The sequence below is a fragment of the Gordionus sp. m RMFG-2023 genome, chromosome 3, assembly GCF_954871325.1.
Source record: "Gordionus sp. m RMFG-2023 chromosome 3, tfGorSpeb1-WG-v2, whole genome shotgun sequence".
Classification (NCBI taxonomy): domain Eukaryota; kingdom Metazoa; phylum Nematomorpha; class Gordioida; order Chordodea; family Parachordodidae; genus Gordionus; species Gordionus sp. m RMFG-2023.
The window spans coordinates 6,891,324-6,905,786 of NC_088777.1; the positions used below are offsets into that span (position 1 = coordinate 6,891,324).

Sequence of the window (14,463 nt, forward strand, 5' to 3'; positions counted from 1 at the left end):
TTATAATTCAAATAAAAAATTACCCACCAAAAATCAATACTTACCCCCAAAAAAATAATGCCTACCCCCAAAAAATTAATATCAACCCCTTAAAATCGATACCTACCCCCAAAAATGCTAATATATTTTGGAGGCATTTGTCTCCTACCCCCCCCCCCCTCCCGGCCATGTAGACGCTGTGTTGAACAATACTTTAATGATTCCTTGAGTTTGGATTTTATAAATGTCACCCTTTATATTTATTTAAAATACACTTAGTATATGGTATACTCATATAATTTTCTAGCTTTAAGCTTAATATCTTGGAAAAAGAGTATATATTTAACTTTAGAAGCAGGAACTGTTATGTAATATAATTATTATTTTAATGTTGAAATAATACAATATGTATCCCTTTCAATACTTCAAATTTAAATAGAAAATAATATAGACTTTTTGAAATCTATCAAATATTTACTTTCATTTCGTATTCATTTTATATCCTAAATAATTTAAATCTTGTGTTTTTATTAACAAAGAATGTTCAAATAAAATTTAGCTAGGCATTTTCAATATTAAACTTATGTCATATTTAATCTCAACTCAATTTATACTTATATTAATTTTAATTTTACATAATGAAGTTAAAGGTAAAAGTTTAGGTAAGCTCTGTGAGGACTTGTTTAGTAATTGGATATGAAATATGGGCAATGAAAGTGGCCCACGAAACCAAATTGGAAATAACAGAGATTAGGATGATTAGATGGATGTGGTGTGTCTGAAAGAGAGAAAAATTAATTGCGAGCATGAGAATAGAAATGATTGGAGTGATAAGTGGAACGTAAAACATAAGATGACTGGGAAAAGTGGTTTATCTTAGTGGAAGTAGGAGGATTAGGATCTCGAGGAACCTAAGATGACATGAATAAAGGTGATATCGGTGGATATGAGAAAAATGAATCTTACAAATATTGATGATAAGGACCGTCAAAAGAAAAATCAGGGAGAAGAAGAAAATATTTAACTTAAAGCAGCTTTAATTTATGTAAATCTTAAAGTTTTTATTAGAATCGATTTTATTTTAATAAATTCTCTTATTTAGAATCAACAAACCTCATTCATTGATCAACTACAAATTATAAATAAAATAACAGCTCATTATGATATAATTTATTGTTCATGTCTTTTAAATTAAGGAAAATTCTTAGCTACGCCACTGAGAGCTACTACTAATTATGTATTAGTGATGTTGACCAATTTATGATATCTAAATCATGATAAAATACTCAATATATGTTTAAAATAATAGATATGGTAATATAATGGCCAAATCCATTGCTCCCTAGGATAGAGAATAAAAGTTATTGGTTTCTGAAGCATTTTATATACTTGATTACTAATTTTATATAGATTGATGGACTTTTCTTCTATCATAATAAAAGTTAACCGAGAGAGTAACTTAAATTTTTCTGGTAAAGCACCCGTTAAATGAATTAAATTGCTCTCTCACTTCACTTGAATCAAATATTTGCTCCCTCTTTCCATTATTGAAGTTAAAAAGCCCATTTGGGTCATAATTTTCAAAACGGTCCGATTAAGAAATTAGGTAAAATAATATTATGTAAGCATTGAGATTGGGCAAATAGATGTTCTGCCAGTTATGAGCTAAATCAGTAGGCTTACATAATGTTATTCTGGTTATAATGTTAATCGGGCAGTATTTAAAAATAGATCCAAATCGGGATTTTTAACAAAACTAATTCCCATGACTACACAATTTTCTATTAAAAAAATTAACATTAATTAAAACAATACTCTATAATGTCATTTTTTTTAAAATTCATTTGTTGTAATATAATTTACTTACCTTACATTTAAAGCCTTTTATCTTACTTTCTATTCAATTTTTGAAAAAATTAATTGGAACACTTCAATAAAATAAACTATAAGGCGATGCACTATGAATTCTACTTTTTGAAAAATTTTGTTTTATTTTTAAATTAAGTTTTATAAATTTATTGTATTAAATTTTAGAAACGTATTATGAAAAACGCTTAAAATGTTTATTATCATTTGTGCGTTTGGGCCATTCCATGTCAAATCGATCAAAAAAGGCACTTTTCGGCCGACCCCATTTAAAATTGTTAAAAATTTCTGGAATTATTTAGATAGGTAAAAGAATGAGAATGCCGTTTATTTTAGCTCGCTAGTACACTTGATTCTTGAAATATAGGGGCTCTAAGATACAAAAAAGAGCCACTTTGGAATCTGTAAAATATTTAAAATGCTTATATCTCAAAATCTATTTATAGTAAAAATTATTATAATATATCATTTTGTAGGTAAAATAATTTTCTAATGGGATAACAGAAAATAATAAATATTGGCTCCATTATAGGCTTTTAACACCCGGTTTACCTAAATTGCTTTACCTGTATTTTTAAATAGTAAGTTTATTTTCGAATCTTTTTTTTTCTTTTTATTTAGACACCTTTTATAAATATATATACGATGTCAAAACCTTGGCGACGCCATCGGCTTTTCCGAAATATACATTTTTACCAAAATTTGAAGAAAAAAATAGATGGCGCTAATGGTTGAAAAATATTATTCATAAGGATTATAAAAAGATTGAAACGTTTATTTGTGATAAAATTTCCCAGTTCTGCCTCCCCCCCCCCATCCCACTATTCTTAAAATGTTTTACATTTTTAGTTCTCTACTTTGCTACTATAGCGAGCGAATGCCTTATTAGCTCGATAATATATAACAGCTGCAATAAAAACGAATGATTTATTAGGCATATATTCAATTATATTTTACAAAATAAATTGTTTAAAACGATCTCTCTTTCTATGAAATAATTTTAACCTGTCCGTTCAGATTAATTTTATCGTCTGTCTACCAATAACAATCTGGATTTGTAAAGTGCGAAAACATGTATTCTAGGTGTAGATCAAATTAAAATTTTATTCTATATCACAGATGGACGTACCAAATATTAAAATGTTGCAACCCATTTAATCTACAGAGACATGCCTATTATCGCGAGAATCTAAGAAAGATTCTACCCTGTATGACCTTAAAAAAATTACCATTCTAGATATGTTAATATGCTCTTCATGGCTACAAAAATTAGCAAATATTCCTTATACTTCAAATGACAATGTAGATATTGATTCTCCCCTTCATATAATTAAAAAAGAGGCTATTGATAACATTAATAAATCCCTACAATCAAATGTGGAATCTCTCATTAAAAGAAAACGCTTATGTGAAAAGAAATATTCGAAGAAAAAAATATCTAGAGTAAAAAAAGTTTTAACGACTAAAATTATACCATTATCTTCATCAAATGATGAAAAATTTAATGAAATTGTAGATACCTTAAAAATTAAAAAAATTATATGATAAATATTTATTATTGGAAATTTGTTACACTATTAAGTGTCTAATGGGCATATGCCCACTCTGCTTCTCAGTTAATTAGTATATCCCATTACTGGTTAAAGGTGCATATATACACCACCTCCTATATATCATTTTTAAACATAGTAGTTTTTATTTTAAAAAATTTAAAAAAATCAAATTTAACATGATGAATTATAATATTATACTTAAAACTATTACCATTACTAAGGTGAGGGGGGGTGTGGCTCGAGTCCCCTGAAAGTTTTGAAAAAAAATTTTTGAAAATATTTTTGAGCTACCTGAGAATCGAATAATATGTTTCTTATATAATTTTTTATCTCGAACTAATTAAATGAAATTATTCGCAAATATTCGGTTCATAAATATTCGAAAATTAAAATTATTCATAAAAATTTTAAATTATTTATACCCTCTTCCTTGCTGAACATTTTTTTCTTATGCACCTGTTTTGTCAATTCAATCAAAATTATCAAAATAATAGATGATTAATTAAAAAATCAAGATTCTATAAAATAAATATTTAATTTTTAATTAAAATTTTTAAATGAATCATTTCTAAAATGACTTAACAAATGACGGAGTTTTACCTTCGGATACTGCTGGTGAATTGGAGATTTATAATTCAATTGATGACGACATTCCAGAAGCATCTGCCACAAGAAGCTATTCTGTAATTTCTCGCAATTTAAAATGGAAAAAACAGATACGTTATCTACAATTCCTTTCAATGGGGAAAATGAAGATAAAATAAAACTTGAAGACAAATTGCATAATAAAAATCCATTAGATATTTTTAATTTTCGGCGAAGACTTATATTCCCTAATTGTAGATCAAAGTAATATTTATGCAAAACAAATGAATAGGTCGAATAATGTATAACCATCCCTGATATTAAGAGATTTATTGGAATTCTATTTTTGACAGACAATACTAAAAACATATACATGATTGATTTTATAAAGTTAGGCCTTACAAAACCAAATTATCATATAATATATGTTGATAATTTCTATACCTCAAAACTTTTGTCATACTTAAAACAAATGGGATATTTTACAAATGGAATTGTGAGGGATAATAGAATGGAGCATTGCCCAGTTGAATCCATAAATGCTGTAGCAAAAAAGAAAGAGGATATTATGATTATAGGTTCGAAAAATGAAATATTTATAGGTTGGAATTATAATACAGTGGTGACGAGGTATTCCAAGAAAATATCTTCTAAAATAAAAATTCCTCAACCAAATATGATCACTGCTTATAACAAACACATCGGTGGAGTTGATCTGTGTGATAATCCCTATAGAATAAAAAGAGAGGAAAAAGGGCGATGGCCAATATTCACCAATTTTATCTATGTAGCTTTGGTAAATTCGTGGAAAATTTGGAAATTCATGAATCGAGAGGAGAAGAAGAGATTGCTTGCATTTAGGCGAGAAGTTACTACTTCATTTGAACACCAATTAAAATTTATAAAGATTTAAGTAAAGAGCACGCTAGCCAGTTTGCATTATAGAGCGAAAACCCTACTGATTCATCTGGAAATTATTTATCCAAAATTATAGATGGAAAAAGACGTAGATGCAGATATTGCCATACGCACTCAAAATATATGTGCCAAACATGTCAAATCACACTTCATAGTAAATTTTTCAAGGATTTTCATAATATATAAACATTTTCTCGTTTTTATTATAAATTACAAAAAAAAGAATAAAGATTTCTATTGTTTTTTGATCTTATATTATTATACATAATTTTTATCTTTTTTAACCTCTTAATGGTTAACGGTGCAGATATGCACCAGGCTAGATTTTCTATTTAGGATTATTTTTTTCTGCTGATTTTTTTAGAATATCATATTTGAGCATTAACCAATATAATTTGAAAATATTGTGCATTTTTATCCACTAGAAAAATCTTGACTAAAAAATTAAAATTCTTTAGTATAAAAAGTGAAAATATCTGATTATTGATAAGTTAGCAGCAAAATTTTAAGCATAATCCATAATTTCATAAAGAGCTATCTATTTTTTTTATCAATTTTTGGAGTCGATAGCTTCGCCAAGGTTTTGATATTGTATATATATTTAACACAGGTGTCTAAATAAAAAGCAATAAAAAAATTTGAAAACAAACTCACTATTTTGTTTAAAAATACAGGTAAGGCAATTTAAATAAACCGAATGTTAAAAGCCTATAATAGCGCCAATACTTATTATTCTTTGTTAGCCCATTAGAGAATTACTTTACCTACAAAATGATATATTATAATTTTTTTTATTATAAATATTTTTTGAGATATAAGCATTTTAAAAATTTTACACATTCCAAAGTGGCTCTTTTTTGTACCTTTGAGCCCCTATATCTCAAGAACAAGGTGTGCCAGCGAGCTAAAATAAACGGCTTTCTTATTCATTTACCTATTTAAATAATTACAGAAATTTTAACAATTTTAAAAGGGGTCGGCCGAATCGTGATTTATTTGACGTGGGAAATATTATTTAAACTTAAATACATTTATTTAATTACAAAGTAGAGTATTATAATATTATTATTCTATAGGCGAGATTCCAGGTTACTATTTGGTAGCAAAATAACCGTTTATGACAATTTTTAGCCGGCTAATGTGTTTTTAGCCGATAACTATCATGCTTTGGGATTTTCTTAAAAATATAGCAGCCCAGATTTGAAAGTAGCTAATATAAATTAAAACGCCTTAATGTTAATATATTTTCTCTGGCACGCATCTCTGGATTGAGGTAAAATTAGCCGGTATTTAGTGATTACTCAACTATAATCTTTAGACATGATGCCTTAAATTTCTTAAGAAATTTTTATCTCGTGGCACTCGGAAAGATTATATGTGCAGTATTATGTATTAACATAATATATGTTTAGAATTCATTAAACTTATTATATTTTTGTATTATTTAAATATACACGCAAATACAAGAATAATTTTAATATTATTAAGAGTTACATTCATAAGACAAAATATAATAACTAGTACTATTATTTCCAAGACGCAATAAAATGGCGTTAGTAAAATTCTTAACTGAATCAAATTTAAATTTAAAGACTGGTACGATCTAAACAACTTTTAAGTTTACTCGTTAGTTCAAAAAATTCCCGTTTTATTTTACCTGATCCAATTTTCTCTAAAGATTCTATTTAACCAAAAATACTATTTTAGATATAAAGGATTCATAGAACTAAATATAAGAATAAATACTCTATTTAAAGGAAAAATTAATGTTAGAAAGACTTAATGTAAAAATATGTGTGAATTCAATGCAACTGATTTGAAATTTTGATAATTAGAGTTATATTAAAAAAATTAAGAATTGCATACCCAAAAATAATAAAAATTTATAAGTTAAAAAGATGTTTAAAATAAATATAGGCTATTAAAATCTTTAATTTCATAAATTAAATACGAAGAAAGATATTAAATATCATTAAATATATTTTATCATTTTACCATAAAATTAATATTTTTTATTATACAAATATATATTAAGCAATAATTTATTAAATTCATACAGACTTTAAAATATTCTGAAAGTATCAACCATTTATCGATTTTCTCTAATTCTGGCGGTATATTTTGGCAAATACATTTTGTTGCTCTTTTTATATCAAGATGTCTATAAATTTTAGTTGTTATTTTTAACATTTAAAACCCAACCATAAATACTTTTGTATCGGTTCTTCTGAGCACCCTGTAAAACATTTTAATAGATATCAACAATAAAAATGGCGTGTAACCGGATATTTGTATTTCCGCCATACTTCGAAATTTATTTAATAAATGAATAATCTAAGCATAGGTAGCTGAGGAGGAGGGTGGGTTAAGTGAAAATCTTTATTAAATACTTCCACTCAAACATCCCTTCAAAAAATATACATCAAGAATTTGAGAAAAATTTGTAAAAGTTAATAATTTTAAAAAATAAAAATTGATAAAAACCCACAATTATTTTTGTGAAAATGTACATAGCCAAAGGTCTTACAATAAGTGGACCTAAATACCTCCAATAATAAAATTATGGCAGAAAACCCAACCCAATGCCCCCATCCGTAACATATGTCTGGCTACGACTATTCTAGGTTACATGACATTGGTTTCAATACTTCGTAATCTCAATTTAACAAATTTGAAGCACCTCAATATCTTTTGATCTATAATTTTTTAAACATTATTCTTGATAAATATTGTCACGGATTTCTGTGAGAACCAAACGGCATAATTATTTGACATATCTTAATTTTTTTTTCATAGCTACTTTCAATTAACGATTAAATCACTACCTAGACTTCAATAAATCAACCTTTTATTATTAAACTAGTTTATATAATGTTATTTATAATAAGATACAAACTTCTTTTCACTTATAAACGAATTATCACTGCTCTAGTAAAGTAATGATTACTTTATTATTCTTGAATATTTTCTCGACTTTCACCTTTGCAAATCTATATCGATCTTTTGAATTTCTCACAACTAACTTCATTATCACATTTATTCTCCTCATTTAGGAAATGCGAGCAATTCAGCCAGTCACAATAATTAAATTTATCAAAAAATATCCTTAAATTTTAATATAATGATAGACTCAAAAATTTTACCAATTATTCAACTATAATATAATTTTATGAGATTAATTATTTATAAATGTTAATTTTTATTAAGATTAAGTGACCTTTATTGCCAATGCCAACTTTAACTATTTTAGGCATAATTTGGATCAAGGTTTTTTTCACACTTTTCATTTTGAAAATTTTTGACAATTACTATACCCTCTTTATCAAATCTCATAGGTACAATATTAATTATTTTTTTATTTGATCATTTTAAAGGTTTGTAAAAAATAATATTAAGAACAAATTTTAACAATCCACAGATTGATAAAAGTTTAATCAAAAAAATAACATATTATTAATAGGTCAGGAGACTTTTACTACAATTAATTTATTGAAATATAGTTTCTTTGATATTTTTGATATCAAATATTACTTAAAACTTTAAATCTAAAATATGAACTTAAAAAAATATAATGTCAAGATAAAATATTTTTTTAAATGATTATAGATATCTCCTTTACACTTAATTCCTTTTATACTTATGCTATTATAAAAGATTAATTTTCTTATTGAAATCAAATCTCATGTTTCTATCTAGAAAGCAAAGAATCTGCTTAGTTAATGTTTAAATTCACGACGAAGCCAGATAATCTGTATGACTTCTATTAAACTTAAAATTCATGATAAAGATTCTAGTAATAAATAATATTAACATAAAATATATTAAATTTAGCTTGAATATTATTAATCAAAGTTTTTATTAAAAATATTTAAATGTTGGAAAATAAAATACAAAATGGCCCATATATTGTTATAATTTAATCCAGCATATGCAATAATCACAAACAATTTTTGTTTTAATTAGTGTTTAGTGTTTAAATAAGATAATAATTTATTTCAATAATTTAGATATATAGAGATATATAAATTATGAATTTTCATTGTTCAAGACAGTTTCTTCTTCTTTTGGTAATAATTTTTTAGCTAAAAAAATAAAATAATTACTTTAATAAAGTGAAAGTATTTATTGGCTATTCACACCATTTCCAAATTTATAATGAGTCTAATTCATATAAATTATTTGATCAAATGATTTATTTAAATATTTAGCATGCAGATTTCAATTTTTTAAAACCTAAAATCCTTATAATTTAATTATTAAAGAAATTACGAAATTCATTCCAACACTGTCAAATAAAATATACCTGAGAAGAAAAATTTTTTGACGAAACCTTATAATAAAAATTAAGAAAATATCAAATTTGATTAAATGTCTTCAATATAAACATATTATACTAAAAATGAATGAGAATTTCTGAATAAAATAAGATTCAGGATTATTTTAAATACTCGATAATTGTTATAAATTATATTATAATTGAGTCATATTTGTATACCTTCAGGTTTTCTCTTATTTATATTTATATCTATTATAGTATTTTAATAAAGAAAGAATATATAAAATAATCTTTCGACTCGAGTTTTATATAACATAAAGTAAATAAATATATGTTGTAAGAAATGTATTTTTTTACCTTTTTCCATAGTATGCTCTACTCCGGACCCTGATATATGGTCTGTCAGATTCCAAGTATAAATATATGAGATAAAAATTTTCAAATAATTATATTTTAATATATATATATATGTGACATGTTTTTCTGTAATAAGAACTAATCAGAATTCTTCAGTGGTTATTGAGAATCTCTCATTTATAAATTATTTATTACAAAGCGATTCTTAATTTTGAAAATTCTAATTATATCGAAAATAAAATTACAGAGGGATAGAGTTCGATTCCAAGAAAATTTCTAAATAATCTAATATATTATGAAAACATAAAAATTTATAGAAGAGATGCACATATGAGAATATGTTTCCGGTAAAACAAAGCACATTGTAAAATCGCCCTTAATAAATAGTTAAAAATTGAGATTCCTAATCACCATTAGAAAATTCCTAATTAATACCTATTCCAATTCGTTGTTCCGAACAAATTTCTATATCGGTTGAGATTAAGAACAATAATAAAGGAAAATAATTATTTTTTAAAAAGCTTAGTTTTAATTAAGTGTTCTTAAAAGTAATAATTTATATATTTTGTTGATAAGACTTAATTCGTAATTTTAATCAAATATATATATACCCATTTTGGTAAGTTCTATATATAGAAATTTATCATAAATGCAATTAATTTTAATATATAGATTTTATAATGACATGATAAATTTATGTAGTAATTTTATTTTTAACCTTGGACACCGTCTACTGGAGGTAAATCCCCCTCAAAAATCTTTAACTACCCTCTAAATTCATCATTTCGGCTGTGATATTCTTAAGCCCCTAAAACTAAAGGTATAAATTTTATTGCCCCCGCAACGTTTTAATTACAATAGGTTTATAATAAAAGTATTAAATAAATTTTTACAGCAGTATTTGTTGGCCTTTTCATCTAAAAATTATTTGATAACCTTCAATAATTACCAATTCCTACCGTTAGATGTCTATCCCTTACCCCTTCAAATATTTGGTAGCAAACACCCCTCGAATATACATTTGTTTTATTTTAACGTAACTAATAAGCTCTCATAGCTTTTTGAGCGCTACATGTATGAATGTTAATATTTTTATGCAAAGTATGATAATATAACAACATATTCTCCACTTTAATTTGTTGGCGTGGTTTGCTGCTATTATTTAGTCTTGACACATACTCCCTTCTACTGCGGAACTTGATATAATGTCGTGATGGCGTATGGAATCGGAGAGACTTACTTTATAATAGTAGTTCTCTAACGGGATAATTGTTAATTTGAGTTTAAAGTTCAAAGCGATATGAGAACTTTTGAAGAATGAAATTATTAAGCCACATGGTGACAATCTAGGAGGTGTATAGCAGATTATAGTATGTATCTTTTAACGATAATTGGTAAGTATTTAAAGCAAAAAATCTAGCATAACTGTTTTGAAGTAAATAAAGTTTGGAATTCAAATTTGGAATCTTTATTAATAATTTATTCATAGAAGGTATATGCCATAATTACAGCAGATATTTTACGATAGTATTTCAAGCAATAAATAGTAATAGGGAAATATATAAAGTGATAAAGCCGAAAATGATCCCTGTCTAAATTAGCCAAATTATCATGCATAGAACAATTTTAAAACTTTTATTTATGAAAATAGATTATTAAATTTTGAATCATATGGCGCGCTTATTAAAAATTTGAAGTGTGATCCTTAATTTAACGATGGCGTGTAATCAATGGAAGAAGAGGTTATTAGTGTTATAAGAAAAAGAGGCTCGATATAGTACATATTTTGATTCTATAATTGCATTCAAAGATATCAACTATGTTTGTTTTCAGCGTTATAATATATGACTAGGGTATGATTTCAAAATGGTGTGTTTTCCGGATAATCCAACATATCAGAAACAAATTGCTTTTAAAAAATAATAAGGGAGGGAGTGGGAGGTGGGAATTTTGCATAGAAGGATGATAGGGATAAAATTTAAGATGTGTTTGGTCATTTTTTTATAGATTTACCTTGGATTATATAAGGTATTACAAAATTTGATCTAAATAATCTATTTAAGATGTGTTTTGTCATTTTTTATAGATCTACCTTAAATTATAAAAGGTATTACAAAATTTCATGTAAATAATCTATTTAAGATATGATTTTTTGAAAATTATTTTAAAAAATTGAAGTTTCCGCCTATATTTAAATAAACGTTTTCTTATTTACATTATTATACCTAGTTATTAATTTTCTTTGATATGCAGTATATATTATATTGATTCAGATATTAAAGAGATTTAAATATTGATAGAAAGGTAAAAAAAATTGTGATGAAGAAGAGGGGTTTGAGGGGAAGAGAAGGTAAATATTTTAGTGATATAAAATTCTATAAAGGATTAAAGTTTTAATTGGCTTAGAAAGCTAGCAAAATGGCCAGGGAGTTAGGAAGGCTAGATAAAATCTTTAGAGAAATGTAAATTCAAATCAATGGAGAAATATAATTTGTGTAAGAGTCAAGAAGGAAGAAGATTTAAGTAACAAAGAAATACATTATTTAATTTATTTTACTGGAATACAAATAGTACAATATAAATTCTCACCGTCATATTTTGGAGGTTGTGCATCCCCTATAAAATAAAAATATCAACTTTAGAAGTTTGCATAAATTTTTAAAACAGGCAATGTATTAAATTTTAGATTTAGATAATCACTTATATTATATTTACCATATAAAACGTATTAATACTTACAATATGGTCCTGTATATCGAGTTTGAATGAAAAAAATTTAATTATCTTTTAAAATTAAAACCAATAACTAGATTTAAATTAACCTAAATGTTAAAATTTAAAAAAAATGAAAAATTGTTAATAACTTTAAAATCAACTTTTAATATATTTTTATTTTACTTATTTTAACTTTATGATTTTTAATTTTTGTATTCAAAATTTTGTTGGAAAATTGTTATGTTTATTTATGCTTTTTCGTTATTTTTTTTTGGATCCTAAATTATTTTATATAAAATTTTAATTTGCATATATATTTTATTTTATTATGAGTAACTGCACTTAAATGTTTTTGTGACTGTTATAATTTATTTAGTAAAATTTTATATTTGTTTTATAGTCAGTAGAAAACTTTGGTAAACAAATATAATGTATCGTATTTCAAAAATGTTTCTATTTATGATTTTTTATAGTTAAGTAGGCGCGTATTCGGTAGCTTCTTCTTCCCCTCCCATCCTTATCATTGTAGCAAAGTTATATTTTAAATATTTCTTCGCTAATGATATCTGACATTAACCATAGGCGATTATCAAAATTATCAATTTTTTTTGTAGATATCGATAAAAATACAACGCTATTATTTTAATAAAACACCTAAAATATTAATAAAGTTTAACGCTATACATGATTATTAATTCCCTGTTTATTAATATTTTATCCCACAAAATTTCGATTTTTTTTTAAATCTTGAAAATTGATGACTACAAGATAATTTCAACAGCTAAAAATAATATATTTAATTTATCTCTTCTAATAACTAATAGGCAACATCTAGAGTGTAAGAAATTATTATATAAAAAGCAAGGAGATAGAATTTAAATGTTTTTTTTTACAAGTTGCGAACATTAAATAAAACAGATTATTTAGTATTTTCCTATATTATTTAATAAAAAATTTATATTATTATAAATCATAAAAAATGACTCACTTGTAGGTCTAAGCCATCCTTGACCTGAAAAACATTTGTTATATAAAAAATTTCAATATTATTAACATCATTTGTTTCAATAAACATTAAATAAACTTAAAATTTCTGATAATAAATTACATGAAACACAATATGAGTTAAAAATGCTAAATATTTAGATAAATTGAATTCAGTTATGCAAAAAAAAATAAAAATGGTGTGAATTTGCAGCTATGAAAAGAAATAAAAATTGAGGAAAGTAAGAGAAATTCTTTTTCATTATATGTTATAGCCAATATTTTAAGCTAAAAGCTTTTGAAAGGACAAATATGCTAGGGACCAGTTTGGAAATTGGTTAAATGGATAATATCTAAATTAAACAGAGGAATGAATTTATTTACGTGGTAGTAGAGTATATTTTTATGCACTTTTAAAGAGGAAATAAAAAAAAATTCGGGTAATGAATCTTAAGAAAGAGCTACTTAATACATAAATTCAAGTTTTTTAACTTAAATTAATTCTTGGAAAAAATTTATTTCCAATAGATAATTATGAAAAGAACTTCAGATATCAGAGTTTTTTGCTTTTTTTTAGCCATTTTAGATATGCGATAAATTCCATAAAAGAAAAAAATAGTTCTGTGCTGTTAGACAAAATTAAATGATCAAAGAAGAATGTTTTATGAATAAAAATTAATTTAATAAAATTAGTAAAGAAATTTGTTGATAAAAGTGGTTATAAATTATGAGAGATACTTGCAATTTTAACACGATTGGGAGAGGATTATGATACAAGTACAAAATTAAGGGGAACCATCCCTAATTATGTGAAAGATAGATTAAATATTCGAGATGTATTTAATAGAGTAAAAGATCGGGTTAGTCCTTTGGGTATAGTCAAATCGCTCTCATAAGCTGTGCAATTAGTTTGCATCCCAAGAAAAATATAAAACGGTAGTGTATTATAAAAGGCTGTAAGATAGTTGAGATTCATAAATTATAAAAATTATTAAAAAATCTTTGATTGATTGAAATCTAAATTGAATTTTACAAAATGTTTTATAGCATAATATAAAACTTACCAATAACAGCTATAGAAAATAATAAATTGTATTTTATATAATAATAATTATATATATATGGTAAATTCCACGAGAAGATAACAATAACGTGAATTTCAACCCGATCCTATCATATTTTTTAAAAATTTTAACAAGAATATGTTTAAATTAAGTAAAATTAAGATTT

The 14,463-nt window shown here is 25.0% G+C and overlaps 1 long non-coding RNA gene across 1 annotated transcript; it reads right to left on the bottom strand.

Annotated features, from left to right (window-relative positions):
* Window positions 1–8,830: 8,830 nt before the first annotated feature.
* On the bottom strand, window positions 8,831–13,261 carry LOC135926550 (uncharacterized). Its single transcript, XR_010571911.1, has 4 exons — window positions 13,238–13,261; window positions 12,124–12,150; window positions 9,535–9,576; window positions 8,831–8,983 (listed from the first exon to the last, which is right to left on the bottom strand). It is a non-coding gene; the product is annotated as an uncharacterized LOC135926550 (long non-coding RNA).
* Window positions 13,262–14,463: the final 1,202 nt, after the last annotated feature.